The sequence below is a fragment of the Vombatus ursinus genome, unplaced genomic scaffold, assembly GCF_900497805.2.
Source record: "Vombatus ursinus unplaced genomic scaffold, bare-nosed wombat genome assembly UNPS02015397.1, whole genome shotgun sequence".
NCBI classification, from domain to species: Eukaryota; Metazoa; Chordata; class Mammalia; order Diprotodontia; family Vombatidae; genus Vombatus; species Vombatus ursinus.
This window is the reverse complement of record NW_020955175.1, coordinates 188,490-191,566: the sequence shown is the minus strand read 5'-3', so window position 1 is coordinate 191,566 and position 3,077 is coordinate 188,490.

The following is a 3,077-nucleotide window of genomic DNA, read 5'->3' as shown; positions in this document are numbered from 1 at the left end:
TCTGTTTAAAAGTGAAATATACTTCTTTATAGATAATGGTTTCCTCTATCCTTGGAGTTCTCTTTTTTTAACTTTCACAAAGGGTATAAATACTTCATAAATATACCCGGAACAAAATACAAAAATTTCCCCTTACAAACATTTCCTGCACCATTCCCTTTGTGCAATTTTACAAAGGTTCCTTAGAATTCTTCAAATGGATGTAAGGTGATTATTCTTTTGAAATGTTTTAGAAGTGTTAATTGACCAGATAGATATAGGTTGATCTAGATTAGCTCTGCATACCCTTTTGACTCTGAGAGATTTTGCATTTTAAGTCTACCTACTTCGAAGAAATCAACCATGGTAAACATGTCTCAGTCCTACATTCCTAACACCCTAAACTGAAACACTGGAGAGTTTAGTTAATTAATTATGACTTTTCAGCCCAGTTATAAGGTAAAGTCAACTTCAGTCTCAACCTGCGCTGGCCATACTCTGGCTGCTAGTCACCATTCATTTCACTCACCTCTTAAGACTAGGGGGAAGATTAGAGAAATTCATTTTCTGAAGAGCTGGGGTCAGTTCCTGCAAACAAATTGCAGGATACCATTCTGCTTCTAGAATTATAAGAGCTATTTATAGTTCAGCTTAAGGTCTATCAGGAGCCATCAGCTCCCAGGGCCAGCTGCTTCCTTAGCCTGGAAGTTTTATTCTGAGGCCCACAGATGACTGATATCCTACCTACCATCACTTCCAAGCAGGGCAAACATCATCTCTTGGGATTTCCGTAGAGACTGTCATAGGAATCACTTTGTTTTCCCAGTTACCAATCTTCTGTTTGAGCATTTCTAGTACTGGATCTGGATTACTCAAGAAAAGGGCTCAGCAATGAGAGGAAAATAGGTAACTGAGGTTTTTACATAATACACCTTGCATGCATACACATCCATAAATATCACATCCAAATTTACAAGTATGCACATTGACACACGCACAAATTTTGCTACAAAACACCAGATTATTTCACATAAAATAAATATTATACACACAAATACATCTACTGCATAATACATTTGCATATTACCATCCACAAAATAGTCACCAAAATTACTATGCTAATAGATGTAATCAAATAATATTTTATCTTGCTAAGGCAGAAAAACTCAGCGATTTTGCATACCATATACACCAATGAAGTCAAATATATATATATATATATATTTCTTTTTTAGCAAAAAGTGAGGAAAAATATGTTCAGATTTAACAGATTTTTCTTTTACATTTAGGCTAAGAATGGGTTTGAGAAATTTTAATTTAAATGCAAGTTGTTTTTACTGTTAAGTATTGAAAACAAAGCTACAAATGTGTGTCTTCTGAAATTTAAGAAAAACATTCCAATAAGGTTTGATTATAAAATTCAAATTAATGGTCAGCTTGTTCTGGCCTATACAAATTAATATTTAGTCAGAACAAAAATGAATATATTTTTATTATTTAACAAAGAAAAACATTTTGTAAATTCAGTAGACTTAGGAAGCATATCCAGGTATTCAATTTTACTTCTATTATGTGCTTAGCTGATTATTTAAAACCCAGTCCCCATTGTTTCCATCCAACATATACCTGAAAACACATAGCAACATGATTCAGCTAAATAAGCTTAAAAATATTAGTACTTGTAATAAAATACAAAATACAAAGTATTTTGCTGCGAAGTGCTATGTGCTATACTGCTATGTATTTTCAAGTATATGTTGGATAGGAACAATGGGGACTGGATTTTAAATGATCAGTATTTTTTATGTCACTATTGATAACTTAGATTTCTTCTTCTGAAACTGTTTTTTCATATCCTTGGCCATGTATCAATTGAGAAGCAGCTCTTTTTCTTATAAAGTTGACTCAGTTCCCTATATATTTGAGAAATGAGGTCTGTATCAGATATATTTGCTGTAAATATTCCCCCTTTTTCCTTTTCACCTTAATTTTAGCTATATTTGTTTTATTTCTAAAAACACTTTCTAATTTTATGTAATCAAAATTATCTACTTTGCCTCTTGTGAATTTCTCTAATTTTTTTTGGTCATGAACTCTTCCCCTTCCATAGTTCTGACAGGTAATTAATTTCATGTTTCCCTCATTGGCTTATTTTGCTACCCTCTCTGTCTGAATTATGTACCCATTTTGAGTTTATTTTGGTACATGTTGTGAGTAGTTAGTTTATGCCTATTTTCTGCCAGAAAACATTCCATCTTTCCCAACAGTTTTTTGGTTGAATAATGAGATGTTGGGATAGGGGAACCAAGATGGCAGAGTAGAGAAGCATGCCCCAAATCCCTTCCAAAAACTGTAAAATAATGCCTCAAATCAAATTCTGGAGTGCTGGAACCAACAAAAGCTCAGGTGAAAGAGTTTTCCATCAAGACAATTTGGGAAGCCAGCAGAAAAGGTCTGTCTCACAGAGGGGCTGGTCAGACCTGGAGGGCAGTGCAGAATGTATAGTGCAGGGTGTGTTGTTACACCAGCACTGGGCCTTGGAGGTGACTGCACTGGTGGTGGAAGCTGCTTCATGAGCTCTCCATCCATGTATGGGGCAGGGTTAGACAACTGGTCAAAAGGAGAATGCAAGCGGGCCTTTGCTGGCACTGGGTTCAGGACCATGTTGTACTGCCTATAAACATTTCTGGGTCATAGTCCAATCCAAGGGCCAAAAGGAGTGATATCACTTGTGACCCCAGAAGAGCAAAGACTTTGGTCACTATTCCAGGGTGGAGGAGAGTGTTTTTAGTCACTCACGAGGGAGTATCAATGATAGTCTCAATTCCAAAGCAGAGGAGAGTGCTAGCAACTTTGATTGCAGGAGAGCAGAGAAATTGGTTACATTCCCAGAGAAGAAGGAATGCTAGTGTTGGTGGCTACAGGGGAACAAAGTCATTTCCTGATTAAGAACAGGGCACAGGCCAGAAGAGCAGTGACTACACCTCTCCTTAGATCGCATCATCTTGAAAACACTGAAAACCCACAGACTATCAGAGCTAATATTGAAAATATCAGTAAAAAAGGCTGGAAGTGGGACAGTACTCTACCCTGGGATT